We start from the raw sequence: 22789 nt of genomic DNA, 5'->3' as shown, positions 1-22789 counted from the left end.
AATCCTAGCATTTTGGGAGGTTGAGGCAGGTGGATCACTTCAGGTCAGGAGTTTGAGATCAGCCTGGCCTCTACTAAAACTACAAAAATTAGCTGGGCATGGTGGTGCATGCCTATAGTCCCAACTACTCAGGCTGCTGAGGCAGAAGAATCACTTGAACCCGGGGGGTGGGGGTTGCGGTGAGACGAGATCATGCCACTGCTCTCCAACCTGGGAGACAGAGTGAGACTCCATCTCAAAAAAAAAAAAAAAAAAAAAAAAAAAAAATAAGGAAAGAAATGGACATGCATGCAAAAAGGAAAAAAAAAGATGTCACATTAAAACCATCAGCAAACTAATGAAAGAATTTACTTCCAGAAAATGTCCTCATTATTGGAGGCAATGCATTTCTGTCTGTTGGTAGCTATGTTTTTTGTTTTTCTAATAGGTAAACCGTGTATACCTACCATTATATATTCTGATGCTATTGTCATCAGACAGAGAAATGCCAATTTTAAGTTAGCTGATGCTTAGTTTTGTAATAATTTTACTGCCTTTATTATGCCAATTATTATGCAAGCCAGTTCTCCTTTTTCCTTATATACCAGATCAAGTTCAATACAAGCCACCACATTCAGATAGAAACGTGTTAATTCCATGTGAAAAGTGAAGGTAAATGGATGTCATTTCATTGAGCAAAAATACCATTTATTTTTTCAACATATTTTCAGTTCTTGACCAATTATTTTAACTCAAAACTACTTAGATTTAATTTATAAACCTTATATTGCATAACATATAACTTGAAGTCAAACTCTTCTACATGGACTAATTTTATTGTATTATCAGCATCAACTCTTAATTTTAAATCAAGCAATGTCACCCATTTGTTAAGCTTCCCTTATGTTCTAGCATGAGCAATTACTAGTAAGTTATGTAATAATTTAGGACAGATCTTGTGGAGGAAGTAAGTTCTGCTTAAAATGTGGGAAATTCCAGAAGATGTGTTAACTCTTTAGAGCATCTGATTCAGTAGTTCCCAAGGGAAGTTTGAGAAATGTTCCAACAAAATTTGACAAGTTGCTAGGCACCTCTGTTTTAACTTCTGCATTAGTTACTTTTTTCTTTTTTTTTTTTTTTTGAGACAGAGTCTCCCTGTGTCGCCCAGGCTGGAGTGCAGTGGCATGATCACGGCTCACTGCAACTTCGACCTCCTGGGTTCAAGTGATCCTCCCAACTCACCTTGCTGGAGTACCTGGGACTACAGTGTGTCCCACCATGCCTGGCTAATTTCTTTTAATTTTTTTTTTTTGTAGAGATGGGGTCTCCCTGTGTTGCCCAGCTGGTCTTGAACTCCTAAACTCTCGGTCTTCCAAAATGCTGGGATTACAGGCGTGAACCACCATGCCTAGCCTATTAGCTACTTTTGAAAGACTTCATAGAATGTATGTGACCTGTGTTCTCAATCTTCTTTTCATTTCTCCCTCTCTTTCATCAACTCATACCATTCCTTTATGTTTCCAAATCAAAACACTGCTCCATCCTGATTTAGAGTTTGAGTTATTGCCATGCCTCACCTGTCCCCAAGTTGAAACTGGATGGTCTTGGGTATTTTCCAATCAATGAGTTTTTTTAAAAAAATTATTGTCAAATTCAAGTTTATTTTCTAAAACCTGTTTCTCCACCAGAACCAGTCCCACCATCACGAATGCCTTGTAAAGGTTTCCTGACATTAAGTTTAAAGGAAGATGCATTGAAGTACCAAGGTTACAGTCCTAAAGCAGCATGCTCACTCACAATATTAGCCCGTTAGAAGTTAGGTGATGGTAAGTGTCTCTGCAGACCTATGGTCTTAACTAGCTGGACATGTATAAGATCAGGCACTAGTAGCCTTTTTTCTCCCAGCAGAAGTGTCTGAGACAGAAGGAAGGCTGTTTTTCTTCATCTACTTGCCCCCCAGAAGCAGAATTCCTTGATGAGATAATTACTTACTCACAACTTACCCAGGAAATCACATTACTTTGTGATCTTGCCTCATTTATAAGCAAGGGTAAGTCTTCCATCATAGGACCTTTCTGACTGTATCTCTGCCTGTGGGTTAATAAGACAACTGATTGAACGTGACAGTCTCTTTTCTTTTGTGATTTATAAATCTTATTTATTCCTTTAAATGGGTTGCTTCCCCCTCTCATCTGCTTTATTTCTCCTTTATTTATTGTGTGATAATGTCATGTAAAAAGCAAAGGCAAATGGATGTTATTTCTTTGGGTAAAAATGCTATTTATTTTTCAACAATTTTTGGTTCATGTTTTGTGGCTGACTGAACGGTTTTCCTGTCACTCTACTTGATACCGAAAGATGGTTGGACATTTTGATTTCCCCTCTGGCCTTTCCTCTCCCTTTCAAGATCAAATCGTGCTCAAATTTAATCAGAATAAGTGACCAAAGGAGTAATAGAATATAGAAGAATAATTTACTATCTCTGGAACTCGGTGATGAAAGAGGGAAATTTTGAGGTGGTCTGCACTGTCTTTCTGGTTGATGATGTCTAAATGATTCACTTTTGATTCTGGAAACAGCACTGTGAACAATGACCAGAATAAAAGGGGTTTCACATTTGACATTTTGTTCCAAAGCAAGAATCATTATGGTAAATTTACATGAAACTGTCTCAGATGATCAATGATTTAGAGGTATCACCTATCTATTTCCTAAAATAGTCTATTAACAATTAATTAAAACATGAAGCAAGTTGGTGAGAGGAGTCCATAGCCTTCAATCTCTATATTTTCTCCAGGTCTCCAGGACTTCAACTATGTCAGTGGTTCCCACTGGGAGCCATTTTGCTCCTCAGGGGACATTTAGCAATGTCTAGTACATTTTTGGTTGTTATAACTGAGGGATGATGCTACCTGCATTTAGTGGGTAGAGGCCAGGGATGCTGTTGAATTTCCTACCATGAACAGGACACCTCCCCACCACAGAATTCTTCAGCCCCTGCAAATGTCAAAAATTCTGCTGTTGAGAAACCCTGATCTGTACCAAAGCTAGGACCATGTGGTAGGTCTTCCTTACAGATAGCCTCAAACAGAGGTCTTCTAGAGACTTCTGGCCATCAGAATTCTTAGGAATCTTAATAAAGTATAAAATTGCTTCTGAGTTCAGGGTTATTTGGAGTGACAAAGAAGCTCCTGGACTCTCCTGGAAGCTCCTGTAAACCCAACTATGAGGATCTTGGTTGAGCCCCTGAGCTCCACCTGTAACGTATTTTCAGCTATGACCTCAGATCTGATCCAGAGCTCCAGTAGATCCCCCAGGCTGACTTTGCCCATCTCTAACATTTTGGGACAATGGCCAAACCGTTACAGACACCCTGCATTGTGAGTTTATGCCATAGGCACTCGCTGTGAGATTAACAAAAATATTAACCAAGTTAACTTTATAAAGGCCACTATCCATGTTATGTTTTTGGAAGTTTGGGGATTGTTTGAGGTTGTTAACTTAATGAGCAATTTTTCCAAATAATGGAGAAATTCACCATCACCAACCACTCTTGCCCTCTTGCTGGGGTGGAAACCTTACTACCCTTAGGTGGTGTTACCGTGTGCTGTGTTCATTGTCTGCCTTCACTTGACCTATATTAGTTCAAAATCACATGAGATGAGGGAATAAAGTCTTCATCTTTCTTGAGGGGAGGGACAGGAAAGAGACTTGTGTCAATGAAATGGAAATTTTCCTATCCCGGTTTACTTCTAATCACAAGGGTTCCATAATTAAGAGGCTTATATAGCATTTAAAGTTTATTTGTTTATACAGTACAGTTTACAGTTTACGGAACTTTCACCTCCAGTCAGCTTTCTATATCTGATTCCACATCCCAATCCAACTAACCACAGATCGAAAATATGCAGGGGGAAAAGCCCATAAAGAATAAGAGTACAACAAAAGCCAAAATAGACAATGGTATCTAATTAAACTAAGGAGCTTCTGCACAGCAAAATAAACTATCATCAGAGTGAACAGGCATCCTACAGAATTGGAGAAAATTTTTGCAATCTGTCCATCTGACAAAGGGCTAATATCCAGGATCTACAAAGAACTTAAACAAATTAACAGGAAAAAAACAACCCCATCAAAAAGTGGGCAAAGATATGAACAGACACTTCTCAAAAGAAGACATTTATGCAGCCAACAGGCATATGAAAAAAAGCTCGTCATCACTGGTCATTAGAGAAATGCAAATGAGAACCACAATGAGATACCATCTCACACCAGTTATAATAGTGATCATTAAGAAGTCAACAACAGATGCTGGAGAGGATGTGGAGAAATAGGAACACTTTTACATTGTTGGTAGGAGTATAAATTAGTTCAACCATTGTGGAAGTCAGTGTGGTGATTCCTCAAGGATCTAGACCTAGAAATACCATTTGACCTAGCCATCCTATTACTGTGTATATACCCAAAGGATTATAAATCATTCTACTATAAAGTTGCATGCACATGTATGTTTATTGTGGCACTGTTCACAATAGCAAGGACTTGGAACCAACCCAAATGCCCATCAGTGATAGACTAGATAAAGAATATGAGGCAAATATACACCATGGAATACTATGCAGCCATAAAAAATGATGAGTTCATGTCCTTTGCAGGGACATGGATGGAGCTGGAAACCATCATTCTCAGCAAACTAATACAAGAACAGAAAACCAAACATCCCATGTTCTCACTCATAAGTAGGAGTTGAACAATGAGAACACATGGACACAGGGAGGGGAACATCACATACTGTGACCTGTTGGGGGATGGGCAGCTAGGGGAGGGATAGCATTAGGAGAAATACCTAATGTAGATGACGGATTCATGAGTGCAGCAAACCACCATGGCATGTGTATACCCATGTAACAAACCTGCACGTTCTGAGCGTGTGCCCATTTAACCAGAACTTAAAGCATAATTTAAAAAAAAAAGAAAAAATAAGAATACAATGATAAAAATACATATAAGAAACGATGCAGTATAACAGCTCTTTACATCACATTTGCATCGTATTAGGTATTCTAAGTCATCTGGAGATGATTTAAAGTATATGGGAAGATGTGCCTAGGTCATATGTAAATACTATGCCATTTTATAACAGGGACTTGAGTATTTGCAAATTTGGGCATGTGTGGGAGGTCCTGGAACCAGTCCCCTCAGATACCAATGTATGGCTATATTTCATGAAATCCTCGCCTTGGGAAGCAAGTTATTATTACCGATTCCATTTTATTGATGAGGGAATCGAAGTTCAGCAAAGTTGTACAGCAGTTAAGTGGGAGAATCAAAACCTGGTTTTGCCCCATAAAACCAGTGAGTTTCCCACTCTAGCAGGGCTAGGCCTTGCCTCAGTGGCCTCAGCCATGTAAAAAAGTACATGTCAACCCTTAGGATGTGTCCTGCTCCAGTTCTTCCCATGCTACCTACATTTGGCAAGTGGCTCTTTTTTTTTTTTTTTCTATTTGGTTGCAAAAGGTGCATAAAGCCTTTCCCAGCTATCTTCTTTCCTAACATGGTCCAGACAGATCAGATTAGCCACATCAATATACAGGTGTCTGGGGTCAGTAAAACATTGTGACTGGACTGGTACAGCATTATGGCGATAATTAATTTTATCCATTTGTGGGTCATAGCCTCTGTAGGCTGAGATGCAGAGGAACAAAAAAAATGAGTTTTATGGATTCATAAATTTCATTTCAAATTTATCAGTGATATTTAGATAAGGGTGTGCTTTTGGCAATAAAGGGAACATTGTTTGGGGATTGGATGAGGCTTGGTAGAAGGAGAGATTTGGTAACAATACTTGGAGGATGCAGGAAGAGAAGTCTAAAAAGAGTCATGTAAAGGGTGTGGCATCTGATTTCCACTGAAGCACCAGGGAGGCTGGGTTCCAATTGCCCTGACGTGAATTTGGAAGATGTGCCTCCTCTGGTTGTGCAGAGTGTAGCTAGTAGAGAAAACCCAAATCCTACAGGCTCAGAACTGGATGGCTGGCATCTCCACTGGACTTTAGCCCTCCTCACCCCTGGTTTTTGTCCTTTATGTAGTGTACAAACTTTACTGTCTACAGCAGTCCTCAGGATGAAAGAAATGCTGTTTCATCATGAGTTCCTGTTTCTTGGTGTTTTAAAAGATTTAATTTGCAAGTGAGTAAAACAAAATCCAACAAGCCAACAGAAAAGGTTCTTGGGGAACCAACAGTTTTTACAAAGTCCAGAGGCTTGGAGTGCCATAAAAGCTCAAGCCTTCACTCAGAGCCTTCTGACTGGGTGCAGCAGCAGACAGGTGGATTGCAAGGCAGGAAATAAAAGGAATTTTCAAACAGACATCCAGGCCTTAAGAAGCCAGCAGCCCGGAGGGAACCTTGTACCTCTATCTCCATAGTTCCCAGAGACAAAGATACCATACCAGTGAGTAGTGATTCGATGTAGCATTTATGTTTATAATGAAAACTTTGTGTAATAAAAATCTGAATGATGTTCAGAGGTTTTATTTTCAATGGTTGATATTTTCAAGTGTTAAAGTTTCTAGGAGAAAGTTCTGGTTATCCAGAAAATTCATGTATGTAAGATTCTTAATTTCTCAATGAGGTTAGCTAAGCAAAGATTTGCAGAAAAAGTACTCTAAATATATTTTATTATAACATTTATAAATAAAGGAATAACATTAAATAGGTCCTTCTTTGGAATAAGCCATTATGTATGTAGGCATTCCTAAATATGTTTTATGGGATAGAGATTTAGTAATATGCCAAATGTATAGACCAATGCTTTTCAAACTCTGTTTAATGAAATATTAATCTTAGTTTATCAACATATTAATCAGCATTCTTTGAAACAAATATTTCTCTTTAAATAGATTTGGGAAATATCAGGGTTAACAAAGTGAACAGACTTCTTTATTGCAGGATTTCTCAGGGCTTTTAATATATCACAATGCACTGTGATTACCCAGAAGGGGAACATAATATTCAATTCCAGTCACACTTATGTCTGAACTCATTAAAAATCAACTCCACTTTGCCTACCCTGTTCCTTTACACATTGGTGGGGGTGGTCTGCTTTTCCTTTGGAGAAGGCTTGGATGAGGCTGTGATACTTGATCACTTTCAGATAATGAAATTCCTCTTGATATAAAAACAGACTTAATTCCAAAAGTAAATGCACATATACTGTGCAAAAATTAAGATTCCAAAGAAGTGCATTAACTTTGGACTTCTCCCAGGTCAGAGGAGGTTCACATTGGAAGCCTGTGTCCTAGAGAAATTGTGGCTGTCCTCTCCTTGCGCACTTCCTCCCTTTGGCAACTGCATTTAGCTCCCCGATAGGGCGCAGTGTAGGTAAGAGGCTAAGCAGAAAGACAGTTGTGACCTAGCTCTGTTGCTTTCTGTCAACTTGGCTGATATTAAAGCTTACTCCTTCCAAGATGGTGCTTTAAGGGGCGTCCTCTCCAACAGTTCCATTGATAGGGAACCCATGTGTCTTTATACCCTGGGGGTGGTCTTCTTACATAAGCAGGATCAAGACCATCTCCCTTTCTTTTATGGCGGGCCTGGTCCGGGGAGGAGTACTCATGCCTCCCACTTAGACTACTGTCAGAGAGGATAGCCAGTCCTCCCAGCCCATGGTAATTGGTTCTAGAGTCCATGAGAGATTTCTCATGAGGAGGCAGAAGAAAATGCTCTGCACTCTAACTCTGAAGAAATCCTTTATGTATCTTTGAATTGCACCAAAGAATTCAAGAGATGTGAAAGAGTATTCTAAGACTGTTGATTAGGAATTGGGGAACAGGAAGGAAGTGCTCTCTTTCACTAGGATATCTGAGGACCACCAGATTGGTAACTCAGTTGAAATAGACACAGGTGAAGTCCTATGTCAACTTTCAGTGTTACATATTTCAACACAGAAGATAACAGAAGATACCCTCGAACGTGAATGCACCCATGTGCGCACGTACACACACACACACACCCCTCTCAGTACCATACCATAATTCTCTGAGCTGTTGGTCACTCTCACACACAGTCTGCATTCCACACTGTCTGCTCTGTCCATGACCCTCAACAACAGCTACCATCATTCTGCAGAACTACTGTCTTCAAGGCCAACGTTTTCTTTCTGATTGTGGTCAATTTACTTTTTTTTTTTTTTTTTTTTTTTTTTAGCACTTATGCTCTCTGACCATTTTAGGAATTTCCCTTCTGATTTGAACATCATTTTGGTATCCAAGTTCTGTCTACTTTTTTAACCAGTTCTTGCTCACTGTATCTCCTTTTCCTTGTTCTCAAGTAAGGGAGTAACAGGGATAAACTCCCACTCCTTGGTAAATCCATCATTTTTGGAAATCTCATCCATTGTAGTAAATGCTCTTAAATTGTCATCTTCAGGCCATGACTTCCCTCTAGCCTCCATTCACATGTTTCCAGATATATGTCTGCACTGAGCATTCCGTGGCTCTACATAGATGCCCCATCGTACCTAGAACCCATGTATCTTAAACTCAATCCTTTCTTTCCCAGGACATTACTTCCTGCACTTCCTTAGTCTATCAATGGCACTGTTATTCTCCTGATCATCTAGACTTGAAAGTTTGGGGTTTGGACTCCTACTGCTCCCTTGCTTTATATGTAATCAGTCATCAAATCTCAATCACTCTTTTCTTTTAATGCTTCTTTCACCTTTCGTTCTACTGCCTGTCTTGTTCAGTTATTTTTCACATCATGAAAGATGGTGTGCATGTTTTTTCTCCCTTCACTTTTTCTTTCTGCATGTAATATGTTTTGCGTATTTCACCTGAAGTCATCCTAAAACATGGCTTTCATTCTGTTAATTCCTGGTGCAAAATACATGGCTCACAATTTCCTGGCGAATTTAATCCAAACTTAGCCCAGAACCCGAACCTCTTGGTAATCTGGCCCCCATCTCCCTCTCCCACTCTGTACTCCACTTTTCCCTTTATACAAACACTATGCTTGAGTCAGACTGTTCTCCACATTTTTATACTGAACACATCAAGTCTACTTTCCACCCCTCTACTTTTACTGGAATCTTGACTATCTCAAATAAGATATATGTACTCTAAACCTCTGTAAAATGCATGTCTATAGCTTTGTCTCATTTTATCTGTTTCCTCACTTTATTTTAGTTGGTAAAGAAGTATACATTAATAAGAGTCAAAAAGAAAGGGACAATATTTTCTACTTCTTTATGTATTCCAAAATGCTGAAAGCCATGCGTTACAAGCAAAGCAAAGTATATACTTCAAAAAAACTTTTATTTTAGGTTCAAGGGTACATGTGCAGGTTTGTTATATAGATAAACTCGTGTCATGGGGGTTTGTTGTACAGATTATTTTGTCACACCAGGTACTAAGCCTAGTACCTAATAGTTGCTTTTTTTCTGTTCCTCTCCTTCCTCTCGCACACCACCCTCAAATAGGTCCCAGTGTCTGTTGTTTCTCTCTTTGTGTTCATATGTTCTTGTCATTTAGTTCCCACTTATAAGTGAGAACATGCAATATTTGGCTTTCCATTCCTATGTTAGTTTGCTACGGATAAGGGCCTCCAGCTCCATCCACATTCCTGCAAAGGACACGATCTTTTATTTTATGGCTGTGTAGTATCCCATAAGATATATGTACCATGTTTTCTTTACCCAGACACATATATATGTGTATATATATACACGCACACGTATACATATACGTATATACATATATGTATATATACTATATACACATGTACTATATACTATGTATACTATATACTATGTATACTATATACTATGTATACATATACATATATACATATACGTATATACACATATATGTATACGTGTATGTGTGTGTATATATATGGTTCCATATAAAATTTAAAGTAGTTTTGTTTAGTTCTGTAAACAATGTCATTGGTAGTTTGATAGGAATAGCATTAAATCTATACATTGCTTTGTGGAATATGGCCATTTTAAGCTAATTTGATGTTGATTGATTGAAACATAATAGAGTCAATCATTAACTGCCTAACAGTCCATCATTAACTGCCTAACAAACCTGGATATAAAATTTCCTCATTTTCCCCAATGAATAACAAGGATTTGTGTTTCTCTGTGTTGAAATTTGCTTTGCCTTCTCTGTCAGTGCCAACTCCATCTGTTTTAAGTGCTTTTGCATGGCGTGGGGATAAAAGTTGAGGATTTGCCATTACACTTTCAAACCAACTCACATTGATTTTCAAAAGGTAGCCTAGACAGTTACATCTGTGTAGCATTGCTTGCTTTCTTTGTTAATTCAACATTTGAACGCTGATTGGCAATTTGAAAATCTTAACAACATTATAATGACTGCCAAGGGGTGTAACAACTTTGATATTCTTGGTCATTTGCTTTATCAATTCTCATATTGAGTATGATCATTCTTAAATTTTTTGACAATACATATAGCAAAAGCAGTAGTCTTGACATAAAGGAGAGATGAATTCTGTGAATATATCTCCCAGTGGCCTATCTGATATCTTGGCTAAATTACTTGAACTTTCTGTGCTTCACTTCTTTTCGAAGACAAGAGAAAATGATAATGTCCACCTATCACATAATCTGTTTTAGAAAGAAAGGAATGAAACAAAACATTGGTGATGTTTTATGTACCATGATCAACTGCAAGTAAAGTTTTTCAAGTGGTAAGTAGGAAAAATGAAGACATCCGGTTTTTACCAGATTGTAAGCTGCTAAGTTTATGTTTTTCTTACTATACTTTAAAATTGTATGCACTTGATCTATCTTGCACACAGATTTGTTCCTGAATATTGAGCAAAAATTTAAATTTTAAATATCAAATGACACTTTAAAAACATATCTCAATTCTCATATTTGTTTTTTGAGGGTAATAGAAGCCCTCAACACATGCAGTGTGCTTATTAAATGAGGTGGTGCTGAGAGGTGTTTATTTAGTCCAGAGGATAGTGTGTGTTCAGGAAATGCTATCATCCTATTACAATTATTTTTCATGAAGTCCTTATAAAATTAACAATCTAAAGGAAATTATATAGAAATATTAATGGTAGCAGAATTTGAGTTTATGGATAATTTTTTTCTACTTCTAAGTTGCTATTACTTATTTAATAAATTTACTCCTTCATTTAGAAACCTTTCAATTGAATCCCTCCTATATGCTAGGCACTTTGATGAGCCCCAGTCATGAAAATAAAAATAAGGCCAACATGATCCTTTCTTGGTGAAACTTAGTCTACATTTTAAAAAGACTCATCATAAATACTTTAAAGACATTTCAGTAATTGTTCTCTAATGTTTTCTAACTACCAGCTTCTAATAGAAGTGTTTATATTTACAAACTGCTATAAGCATAGGGAGACACACCTACATTATTCTTTTGGATCTGAATTGTTACAAGTAACTCTTAGGAGAGGCTGTCTGTGTACCTTGTCTTTTTATAGATATGATTGCATGACTCACTCAAGTTCAGGTAGGCCGTAGATGGCATTTGGGATCATTTAAAGAAGGAGCACACATACAGAGCCGATTTGTCCACTGGTTGGGATTTCTGAAAAGAAGATGTGATAAATATCTCTGCAGGCATTCCCTAAATTGAGAGCAACTGCTTTTCTTATCTTTTGATGTTGATTAGAGGTAGTTGGTAGTTTCCACATTTTATGTTATAAGAATAAATTGGTGTTTTTTCTACTACCTTATTGAAAGACTATTATTGTGAAATTATATCATTTCTGGGTTTAAACACATTAAATCTGTTTTCCTCTGTGTATTTGTGTGTGTTAACGGAAACATAAGTGGTTCTTCCCTGGAAAGGTATCCTAGGATATAAGAGGACGTCCACATGGCCTCTGCTGGGATGGAGCACAGCTGCTTTCTCTGTACTGGGTCGGGCACATCTCATTGGCATTTTCAATAGTTTTTACTTGAGAAGAAGATATATTTGCCTCACAAAACCAGTTGTGTGATAAAATGGCACCATGATTTTTACCTGATTAAAATATTCAGCTCGTTGTATGCAGTGGCATGAAAAACCTAAAGGACTTGAGATAATTCATATAGATTCACGTGACAGTTGTACACTTGGCTCTCATCCATTGCTTCCTCAAAAGCCTTCAAACTTCTTTAATTTGATGATAATATAATTTTAAGGAAGTTTTTTTTTCATTTTAAGTGCTGTGCTTATTTATTTATTTATTAGCTCATGCAATTGTGTGTGTGTGAATTGGTCAAAAAGTAGAACCCTAGGAAACCAGAGAGGTTGTGAGAGCTGCACAGAAACCATGGCATCCCTATTTTTATGTATCAGGGATGAGATTTTTACTCCACAACCAACTTGCAAGTTACACTTCTCAACAAAAGAACTCAGGACAAATACAGAACTCAAAAATGCAGAATTCAGACCCAGCACAGATCTATAGTGCTCCACAAATTCCAAGAAGATTCAGTCTCAGAGTAATAAGTACCAGTTTCAATTTTATGGGACACACGAAGAATACAGACTGCCTTTATAGTATTCTCATTGAAAACTTAGAATTTAGGGAAAACTTTGAAGGAATCACACAGATAAGGAATTAGCACTTACTAAATATAATGATGAGGGGCTTGTACACTGGGAAAAGCATCCCAGTGCAGAACAGGATGGGATGAGAATAGTAAGAGATGCTTGAGAGCATCTGCTTAGTCGAGACAACACAAGAAGAGAAACCTGAGCAGGACTTGAAATGAAAGAGTTCTTATCAACATAGTTGCCAAAAGATTTTTAATAGTGTTTCAGTGAGAGGAACTGTTCTTTGCAGCTGTTTTCTGTATTTATGCTCATTAATTACAGCACTACTGCTAGTAGCTTCACTCTTGCTTACCATCTATTTGCCAGTTACCAGGCTAAACACTTATTTTAACATCATGTGGTGGATTGTCATACTCTCTTATTGCATACATTTCATCAAGGGCCAGAGAAATGTAAAAAGAAAATTCTCAAAGTCACACAGCTCTTAATTATGAGACCTTGGTCTTCCTGCCTGCTTTCCATTTTACCATACTTTTTATCACACTGATACCCCAACTTATTTTATATCAGTACTTGAAAATTAGTTTTTTTGTTGTTAATTATTTCAACTGAACAATTCAATTATGTGTTGTTATAAACAAATGTCGGGCTTAGATATTTATCACCAATGACTTGGGTTTATACAATTATGTAATCTATTTTGGACTTTAAAATATTTTTGAATTATCAGGATTCCATATTCAAATGGGGTTCCTGCTGAGAAAGGTGGCATTAAAAAGCAGAATTTGGTTGAACAAGTCGATTTCTTCTGTATTTGTGATGGTAAAAGCTAAGCTGCTATGACAAAGAGACAGTCACTTAAAGAAGATAGAAAGTTATTTTTCTCTTATTATAGTTCAACCAATTTAGTCTGACACAGTAGCTTGGCTTTGTTATGTTTTTAAGAGACCCAGCATATTTCCATGTTGTTGCTCTACTATCCTTCAGGGCTTTGTTATAGCTGACCACCATTATGTTCCTGTTTTGGCTTATGAGGAAATAAGAAAAAAGGAATAGTGGAGTTCGTAACTGAGGTTTTATGGCCAAGCTTTGGAAGTAGAACACAATATTTTTACTCACTTCCATTGATAAGAACCTAGTCACATGACTAACCCTAAAAGCAAAGGAGGTTGGGAAATGTAGTCTCTAGCTGTGCAGCCCGATGCCTAGGGCAAGAGTAGAGAACTGATTTTGAGGGAAAGCTTGTCTGTCACACATTGGAAGGAGTAGTATTCTAAAAAGACAGAATTGGTTAAACAAACGGATTTCCAAGCAAAATACTGTGAAAAGGACAAAGACTATATGTAAAGTGCATATGCCCAGAGGAGATAATGCATGTGCTATGGTTTGAATGTGTCCCCCCAAAAGAATATGTTGGAAAATGAATCCCCAATGCAGCTGTGTTACGTGGTGGAGCCTAATGAGAGTTGGTTAGGGCATGAGGACCCTGATGCCACAGGAATGGATCAATGCTGTTATCATGAGAGTGGGCTCATTTTCATGGAACGGATTCCTTATAAAATGATAAATTTGGGCCCCTTTTCTCTCTATCTCTCTTGCTCTCTCTTTGGCCTTCCACTGTCTGCTATAAGATGATACAGCAAGAAAGCCTTTGCCAGATGCTGGCCCTGATCTTGGACTTGCCAGCCTCCAGAGCCAGGAACCAATTAATTTCTGTTCGTTATAAATTACCCAATCTCAGGAATTTTGTTACAGCAACAGAAATGGACTAAGACATCATGACACTTCACAGTATGGTCAGGGCTTGGCTCTTCCTGCCTGTCAGATTCTTTTTGTCATATTTACAACTTAAGTGCAACTTAAATGTAATATTTTCTGTGTTTCCTGAGGAATATTCAAGAAAGAGGGAGTTAAGAGAAGGACCACTTAGGACCTCTTTGAGCTAATAACTTATTTACACAGTTTACAAATATTTTACCTATATTTCATTTTGTTTTAGTCTCCCAAACTAGGTTATTCTGATGAGGCTCATTATACAATACTTTATACTTGAAATTCAGACAATGACTTGAAGGAACAGGGGTTTAACCTCAAATCAAAAGCCACTGTACCTTTCATTACCCTCACTTTGGGGTCTTAAAGTCAAAAGAGAGCATTTAGTTGATTTTTGTTATTTGCAGGTTGCCAAGAATAAAAATTCTTTGAATGTTAAATACAAATGAAGCAGAACTTGCGTGGCTTGTAGAAAATTATTTCCTAACTAAAAATAAGACTTCCTGGCAGGAGCTGTTTGCTGTATCAGAGCTTTAGGGCTTCTCATTGGCAAAACCTCGTCCCCAGCGGTTTGTCTATCTTCATTGTACTCTAAACAAACTCTTTCTTCATTAAGTGGATGGCTCTGTAGGTAATGGGAGGATAGGTTGGCTGCCACTCTTGGAAAGGATTTTTTTTTTAATAATGGAAAAAATAAACTGTCTTGATGCTCAAGTTCTTGAGCCCAAATTAGCAAAGCAGGTGGACAGATCATATTTTTTCTATAGCATAACTCCAGGAGGATTCTGAGCTGTCTTTGTTAGTTGTCCTAGTTTCTTTTGACTGATATTCAACAAAGAAATCTCCATCTTATAACTTTTTTGCTGTTTCTTCTAAAGAGTCTTTTTACGGTGGGGAAAGAACAGGGCTGTTGTGTTTGACCACATGGATTATATGGGGAACAACTGCAGAACGACTTGGGAAAGTGAAGACAACAAGTGACCCCTACCATTTCTTGTTTACTAGGGTAAAGGGATATGGGACTTGAAATTATGCTCCTTTTTTGTTACAGGTTTTCTCATACATGCGTGTAGTCTGTCCTATCTATGCAAAGGGAAAAAAAAAATCACCAGGAATTGGATTGCTACTGTGACAGAGTCTTCTAGATAGAATCTACAAGAGTGCCTCTTTCTCTATGAGTGCCCCTTTCTCTATAACGATCAAACCATCCACTGTTCATTATCAATCTGGTGGGATATATAGACTCAAATTCTTTTAACTTGTGTTTTCCTGATTTCTGGTAAAGCTGAACATCTTTATTCATGTTAATTTTACATTTGCATATTCCCCCCACCCTCTGCCACCCCGAGAATTATCTTTTCAGAACCCTTGCCTATTTTTACATTTTGCCCTTTGCCTTTTCTCCTAATGATTTGAGGAAGCACTTTTCATGTTATGGACCTTAAACATTTCCTATTATGTATTTTGATAATTTTTTTAAATAAGAGGGTAAAAATTATTGTCTTGTATTGTTTCTCTGAATTTTGTTTATTCCATTAAAGTTTGCATCTTCAGTCCTTCAGGAATTTACATATTATTCTGTGGTAGGTATTTTAAAAAATGTTTTAAAAGATTTTATATGTTACAAACATTCCAGTTATACTCTTTTAGTCATTTTTAAATGGTAGGTATTTATCTTTCCTCTCCTGTAGCTGTTTCTTCCAGCAATACTTACTGAGTAGTTCATAGCTGAGGAGAACTGGCACTGCAGTATTTGGACTTACAAGTTGTGTGTTTTCCAAGAAAGGGTGTTTTTCTATGAAAGAGGGAGACTATAAACCAGATATGGTGGGAAGCAGAAAATTGGTCTATTATTTTGAAAGATGCAAATATCGGCTCTTGGATTTTCTGGGAAATATTTATTTTAGTTGAGCAATGTTAACAGTAGAGGTAGGCAAAGAAAGCATGCTTTGCAGAGTGAAGACATGTCTTTATTATATAATGTGTGAGCTGGGGAAAGCATTATTTTATAGAGCAGGGAGTAGCAAAGATAACAGAATGACTGCATTTGGTTGGCCATATGCTTTATATTCTGTTTTGAATTAAGATCCCTATATATAGAGATATTTTATCTGTACCTTCTAAACTCCTGTTCATAATCTTGCTGAGAGTTATGTATGTTATCTGTAAGAAGTATTTTCTCCCTATGATGCTGATAAAAAATAACAATGCAGGTGCAAGGAGACAGCCAGCATTTCTGGTAATATTCTTGAGATAGACTGTGCTATGAAGTGGTAAAAGCATTGTGTTAAAATTTCCATTGTAAAATAACACATTTTATAAGTGTGCCTTTTAAAGAGAGCCTTTTCCCAATCAGAACAAAATGCTAATATATCCTTTGCATTTATCTTGTAAAATTACATTCTAAATCTCTTGATCCTAATTACATACTTTGGATGATTTTCCTGCTTCCAGTGACATTTGTTAAAGGTGTATTTTCTTAAACTTTGTGTTTAAAAAAAGACTTTCTGGTCTTCTTTTTGGAAGGTAACCTATTGTGAATGAGGGAATCGGAAATAATTAAGATAATGTCAGAAGGATTGCAGTAAGAAAAGTAAATAGTAAGTCATAAAACCCAGGAAAACTGTGTCCAGGTTTTCGTGGTCATTTAGTGGCTCCATTCATTTGCAGAGCTCCAGAAATCAAAGGGACCACTTTTGGTTAGAGGCATTATTTCATAATCATTTTTTTCACTTGTTAGTCACACGTGCAGCTAATGCTATAAATGCATATTCCCCGTTTAGCAGTTTTACCAGCCTCATTCAAATCCCAAAGCAGAAAATTGGTTGGAGTCTTCCATAAGCCTTGCTACTCAGTGGGGTCCTTACACCGGAAGCCTCAGCATCTCTTGGGAGCTGGCTAGGAATGCCCGACCCAGAAGTATCAAGTCAGAATCTGCATTTCTTACAATATTAATGTTTGAGAGACACTTTTCTGTAGCACTAATAGAACAAATATAATTTGGCTTTTAGTTTCTATCATCTTTAGTTCATCTGATAAGTGCACTAGACATTTCTTTGAACAGAAAACAAACAAGCGATATAAACCCCCAAAAACCAGTTTGGCCACAGTATGATGAAACAGAAAAATCTGTACAGTAACTGGGTAATAGACATTTCTACAGTGCAATTGCTACTTCAGGGCTTTGGAGTCTGACAGATGTGGGCTGGGATCTTGGGGATGTCATTTACCGGTTTTGTTACCAGCGAGTTATTGAACTTCTTTCTCTACCTCAGCTGCAATGAAGTGTTCTGCCTCTGAGTTCCATCGTCTTTTGAGTCCACCATGCTTTCCACTCCATTAAGCAGATAGGCAACATAGGTCACAGGCGTACAGAACTATATTCAATCCCGCTATTCTTTTCAGCAATGTACATTTTATTTTATATGTACTACCTTTCTAAGGACAGACACATGAACCAGACACATAAGTCACATAAATGAGCAAGAGGTAAGGGAAAATTAGGGGAGACTTGTGTAAAAGCACTGTTAGGTTATTTTAATAGTTTAAATAGCATTAATAAATCTCTAACTAATTACATTAATAAGTCTCCAGCTAATTCGCTCTAAAAATGAATCAGTGATCCTGGCTGTCTGCCGTATCACCGTCTACACTCTGAATCTGTTTTCTTGGCTCTAACAACGTGGAAGTATTTCTGGTGAAAATATAATGCTCTCACTCATTGACAAATTATAAATATGTACATTACTATAAACTGTGTTCATAAAATACATCTTAAAGAAAGAGAGAAGTTCAGTTTCTCTCTGAAATATCATCTGATTGAGATGTGAGATATATAAATGGCTTTTAATGGAAACAAACAGTGTCAAGCATGCTGATGAAGTGTGTATCTTCTAAAATTTAGAGTAACATTCTGGAAAACAAATATCGCTGCAATCAAAGTGCATGTTGAAAGTATATACAAGACAGGAGAGAAGATGGAATGCTACACATTTTAAATCATCTCTGGAAAAGTAGTTGCAGCCTGTTTTATTTTGAATTGTGGCATTTGTTAATCCTTGGGTTAACCTTTATCTCATCACTTCAAGCCATCACTTTATATATTCTTGTTAAATCCTTTCTTTAATATATTTTAGAATATTTTGACTGAGTGCAGCCTTTACAATACAAATTTCTTATGTCCCAGTTATTTAGTAAGCTTGGCAATTCAATTAAGACACAAATTCAATGATAATAAAGAAAACGCTGCCCATGAAACACATCCCAGGTACATGAACTGTAACTAACTAGATTTAGGGGAGTATAAATAGCTGCATAATTAAAACTTAAGTAGATCTTAAAAACATGACTATTTAGGTAATATGTGTCCTTAATACCACTTTAGAGTGAATGCCAAGACACAGATTTCCTCAATAGATGTGGTCCAAAAATCTGCATATGTCTAGAATTGTAAGTCAAATCACTTCTTTATTGAAATCAGTACCTCACTTTAAAAAGATGTTTTAGATTTGTTATTTTAAACTCATAATTATTATTTGTTAATTTACAGAAGATTAAGTGCTCAGGGGTCAGTTCTACACTATACATATTTTTCCTTGAAAGGCTGAAGACAAATATTTAGAAATGTATTTAATTTATGGCTTAGATGACTTAATAATTCTGGTAATAGCAAAAAAATTTTAGCTTGGTTTGAACCAGGTTTGTAATTCTTTTTTTTTTTTTTTTTTTAAAGTGTAAAAAAACCCAAGTAGTTTAGAAACCTGGTACAAATACTCCTTCTGCTGAAACAGGGTTTGCACCAAAGTAACACATGTTCAATTGTGAATTGTGACATTCACCACTCTTCAAGGTGATGGGCGTGTGAGGGACGAGGGACAGGCTCTATTTCCAGGGATTTCTTCTCTTCCAGAGCCTCTCCCGGGCTTTTGCCGGGGCTGGAGAAAGACACACCCAGCCCAATCCCCTCTCCTGTGCAGAGGGCCTCCTGCTGCTTGGATGCAGGGAACCCACCTCATGTTTTTCAGATGTTCTCAGAGAAAGAACACCGCACTCTACAGACATGTGAGTCTCTAGGGTTTTTGAATGTTGGCAAATGTGAGTGGGAAGGTCTCAGGTGAGTGGGAGTGTGAGATAACGCTCTACCAGAAAGTCTTCCTTGTGGTGGATGACACTAAGCTGAGCAAATAGAGAAGATGGGAGTCCTGCAGCCTGCAGTGTTCCCGGCAGCCTCCTCTAGGCCTGATTTGCCAGCAGTACCTGTGAGGCGTTATCACACAGGAGAATGGCATTCTTGGGACCCAGTGCAGCCCCCTCTGGGCTCCTTTGCAGTCCTGCGCAACCAACTCTCAGCACTCCACTGCCTTTCCAGTCCCCTCCTGCTGGGAGGCCCTCTGAGAGCTCAGCACTCTCCAGCCTGGCTTCTCTGGGCCTTTCTCACTTCGGCATGAGTGAAGGGAATCACCTTGCACCTGCTCTAAGCTGGTGATGCAAATGAGGGTTCTGCATCCTATGTCCATGTGGACTTAGTAGACACCCACTTTACCAAAAGGCTGCAAGAAAACGCACTTACTTGTTAGCTTTTGTCGCTCAATGTGACTTGTTTGACCCCGAACACATTTCTAACTCCTATTCCAGAGGTTCTTTAAAGGGTGGACAATGCACAGCCCTAGGGGAGGGAAACCACGCACTACCCCGAGATCAGGCTCTTCTTTCCACAGCCTGGAAAACTCCACTCATTTGTACTGTTTGGCTTCCCGGGGCAGTGTACCTTGTTCTATTCTTGCCACCAATCGTTTACTCTTCAAATAGGGTCAGGAATCTTGTTTGCGTCCAGTGAGAGTTCTCAGTCTGTCAAAGGGTCAGCAGGCATTGATGGGCTCTTTACTGCAAGCAAAAGTCTTCCTGAGTCTGTTGAAGGATTTTCCTTCAGCAAAGGCCTGTAATTTTAGGCCGTTCTTAATAATTTTTTCCTGTTCTCATCCCTGATCTGCCGATCCTGTTGCCAGATAGGGGTCCTGATCCAGACCCCACGAGAGGGTTCTTGGATCTTGTGCAACAAATAATTCGGGCAAGTCCACAAAGTAGTGAAAGCAAGTTTATTAGAAAGTTAAGGGATGAAAGAATAGACAGAGGAGGGTGTACCCCAAAGCAAAAGGAGGGACACACTCACCTTAGGTTTGATGCTTGTTTACATATAAGACAACAGAGCAAAAAGTCATGGGGAAGGTGTGCTCTACTACAAGGCCTCCTAATGAAGGATTGCTAAGCTTTCTGTAACTGTTGTCTTCCACAAGAATCTATGTTACTGTCTTTAAAGCGAAACTTATTCTTAAACTATGAATGATTTTATTATTAAGATATCAGGACATCAGGACATTTCCTGGGTCTGTTAAAAGTCCTGGGTCTATACGGTAAATATTACTAATCTGTTCCCTTAATTGTAAACATCCTGTGCCTAAAAATGCCTAACCTGGAAATGCAGCCTAGCAGGTCTCAGCCTCATTTTATCCAGCACCTATTCAAGATGGAGTCACTCTGGTTTCAATGCCTCTGACAATCCCAAAGTTTTAAGGACAGGGATCCTGCATCAAAATATCCAGCTGCCTTGAAGAGACACATTTTTCTCTAGAAAATATGTTTTACAAGCTAAGAAATAATGGATCAAAAAAAGAAACAAATGTTCTTCCCTGATCCTGATCCCTTTTGATCATAAATTTGGAACATTTGTATTGTATATCTTTATATATCCCTAGGACGTCCTTCTCAAATGTTAAGGTGTACACGAATCAGCTACGGGTTTTATTACATGAGATGTAGGTGGCACCTGGGGTTTTCTACCTTGAACAAGTTCCCAGGTGACCAGGGCACTGGTGGCCCACAGGCCAAACTTTGAGCATCAAAGAACAAAGCAAAAAATTTTCAGTGACTAATTGTATTTGGTTATACTGATAGCTGAGTGGAGATTAGATCTCTGAATTATTCACAACTTTAATTCATTTGTAAAACTTTAATGACATACTGGAATTTTAATATTATCCTACATGATTAATGAATCATATTGTTTGGCATGATTAAACATTACGGAAAAATATAAATATATCCCAAAATATAATTTCCAAAGGAGTAAATGCTGCCAAATGATTTTGTGTTTTTTGTTCCAGAAATTCACTGGGCATATATGCAGTAGACTTTGTGAGTCAACCAAATTTATAAATCAGATAATTTTCAAATGATACATTGATTTGACCAGACAAAACAAATCTTGTTCTGTAGGGGCTCTTGGTGTGACAGACACTGTATTCTATGTGGAAACCTGAGATATAGCTGCACATGAAGCAGAGTTCATGTTCCTCTGATAAAAGCAAGACTTTTCTTCTCCTACCCAAACAGTGCTTTAAAGCATCACTCATCCATACAGTCTGTTCTACACATGAGATCTCCATACGCAGAAAGTAAATGGAATTCCAGGTTCCAATGTCATAACTCATACACATTGCTGGGGAGATAACAAACGTGTATGTTTCATAAGCTCACATGTAATTTATGACTAATATGCATTCAATGTGTCTGACACATATATGTGTATATATTAATGAAATATGTACAGAACTTGAGAGAATAATTCTGAACACTCTGAAGATAGTAATATAATGTCTCAGCATTTCAGAAAAAAATGTTGAAAATTTCCTATTATTTAAAGAAATTATTTTATTTTCTTTTTAATTATAGTAAAATGCACACAACATAAAATGTGCCATCTTAACCATTTTTAAGTGTATATTTCCATGGTATTAAGTACCTTCACATTTAAGTGTATATTTCCATGGTATTAAGTACCTTCATATTGATTCCATCTCTAGAACTCTTTCCATCTTGCAGAACCCAAACTCTGCCTCTTAAACCACTCCACATTCTCCACTTTCCCCAGTCCCTGGCAATCACCCTTCGACTTTCCGTCTCTGATTTTGACTAATCTAGATAACTCATGTAAGTGGACAGTTGTCTACCATGTAGTAGTTAAATAAGGAAGAGCATAGTTTATTTAACAGTTGAAGATAGATGTTTAAAAACTTGACAGGAAACCAATTAGAAGCACATTAAAAGTCAGCATTATGCAAATAGAGACTTCAGTTTCTCACCAACCTCATTCATTTGTGTGTCAACAGGAGTAAGCTTCCTGAAAAAGTGGCTGGGTTTTCTACTAATTTATATAGGCAGTATGATATCATAGAAGATTCTCTTATCTGACTCAGTCTTCAGCTATGGGGAGTCACGTATTTCATCTACAGAATTAGGGGGTTGCACCAGAGATGACCTTCCAAGTTCACTCATTTGCTTAGCAATTTCATTCAAGCTCTTCCTAGTAGCAGGCTCTGTTATAGGTGGTGGGGATACAGCTGTGAACAAAACAGGTAAAAGTCCCTGCCCTGGTGGAACTTGCATTCCAGTGGGGGAAGCTAGACAAAAAAACAAGTTAAATTTA

The 22789-nt window shown here is 37.7% G+C and overlaps 1 protein-coding gene across 1 annotated transcript in view; it reads left to right on the top strand.

Annotated features, from left to right (window-relative positions):
* FGF14 (fibroblast growth factor 14) overlaps positions 1-22789 on the top strand; it is a 670777-nt gene that overhangs the window by 144058 nt on the left and 503930 nt on the right. The gene's annotated exons all lie outside the window — the stretch shown is intronic.

The sequence above is a fragment of the Macaca fascicularis genome, chromosome 17, assembly GCF_037993035.2.
Source record: "Macaca fascicularis isolate 582-1 chromosome 17, T2T-MFA8v1.1".
Taxonomy (NCBI): domain Eukaryota; kingdom Metazoa; phylum Chordata; class Mammalia; order Primates; family Cercopithecidae; genus Macaca; species Macaca fascicularis.
The sequence above is the reverse complement of the archived record's forward strand: the minus strand, read 5'-3'. Positions and strand labels throughout refer to the sequence as shown.